Source organism: Amblyomma maculatum, chromosome 6 (assembly GCF_055883805.1).
Source record: "Amblyomma maculatum isolate TAMU_Amacu chromosome 6, ASM5588380v1, whole genome shotgun sequence".
Taxonomy (NCBI): Eukaryota; Metazoa; Arthropoda; class Arachnida; order Ixodida; family Ixodidae; genus Amblyomma; species Amblyomma maculatum.
Genome location: NC_139349.1, coordinates 5480697 through 5482391, shown reverse-complemented (window position 1 = coordinate 5482391; position 1695 = coordinate 5480697).

The window sequence follows — 1695 nt, the reverse complement described above, 5'->3', positions numbered from 1 at the left end:
GCACATCGTACACGCACTCCTACACCTTACCCAGGGGCCTCCCATTGCTGCCGTGCGGCCTGAGCATTGCTGTCCATCTTGACAGATAACGTGAGGACTTGGGAGCATAGCCAAGTGCATTTGAAGGGAAGAAAAAAAAAATGTAACAAAGTTCTTGCCATAAAGTTTGTGGCAAAGTTAATACAAATTAGTAAAACATTATTCACGAGGCCACACTGTTGGTGTTTCTTTTTGCGTTTCTGACTGTTAGTTTGGTAACACTGCTGTTGCTCACAACATGCACCAGTTAGCTGGTGCATGTTGGAGGAGTGGGAAAAATATGTTGCACACCAAACCTTACTCCAATATTGACATACTAAATAGTGGAGCGGTCTGATTTCTTCTCTCCCTCCTTTATTGAGCGGCCACATTTCTATGAACCATGCCTGCTTCCACTGCTCTGTTCCATCTCCAGCTGCATCATCAATGTTATTGCTGCTCTGTTTGATGCACATCACAACTCACGAACATGATGTTTGTGAGAGTTCTTCTACAGCTGTTTACTACAGTGTGTGTGGTGTTGTGCAAAAGAGAAAAGTGTTAGGTAAAAATAATGCTGTACTCGTGTAAGGCCTGCTCTTTACTTTGACAGCCGGTAATGCAGAGAAAAGAAACGCGAGGCAAAAAGGCTGTTCCATGTATGCATAATTTTGGCCATGTAGAAATTCTTGCAACCATGAAAGTGTCATCCTGAGCTTTGGGCTTCACTTGGAACTGCAGTGCTTCAACGATGCTAACTTTGCTTGTGCGCTTGGTGTTTGCACCCGAAGAGGCAAAGCATTATGCTGTGCAAATGTCATTCTGTAAGATGTGCAGGTGCACTGTGTGAGCATCAACGTGCCTCCCACTGACTGAAAGGCATGCGTGCGTAAACTGCATTCATTTATTGGCTTGTGGCTTAAAAACTCTGGAACTGTATTTTCAGCTCTCTCAGCATCGCAACACATCATCGCTGCGCAGAGTTGACCAGATATAGGTGTGCACATTGCCAGTGGTTTCCGGAAAAGCAACTGAGGTGCCTCCTTGTAGAGTTGGCTACAGCTATGCTGCTGAGATAACTAAGAGACATTGCTATCCCTCTGGACATCTTGAAAGTGTGCAGAGCAGGATCGAGAGCAAAAATAGTCTGACACAAGCCCTTTGGTGTAGAAAGAAGGAAGCAAGAAAGGACAGACCAGTGCCATTTTCAAGGTGGACAAAGGGTGGAGGTTTCATCGCCATTCTTCAGCTCTCATAGTGCAGTCAATGCTCAGTTGGCAATTACCCCTTGAAATACTGCCTTGCATCACACCTAGAATGCGAAAAATGAAAAGTACAATTGGAAATTGTCTATTTGAAGCAATTGGTTGACGTCTAGTTGTCCTTGCCACCCATCAGAAATGGTTCATTTGCAGCAAATACCCCTCCAAGGGTGCTTTCCAGCCAATGGAGTCTGTTCCCAACACTGGTCCCCTTCCGGCCTTTGCCCTAAACTGAGCAGTTTAGGGCAAATACATTGCCCTGTGTTACCTACTGCCATGAAAGGAGGAAATTTTGTGCTTCAATATCTCCGTGGATGCCAGAGTTTGAGGAATTTTGGGGCTCAATGTTTTAGTTGAAATTGAGTATAATCAAAAGAGAAGGGAATTCCATTTGGATTTTTTCTTGCACATGCTG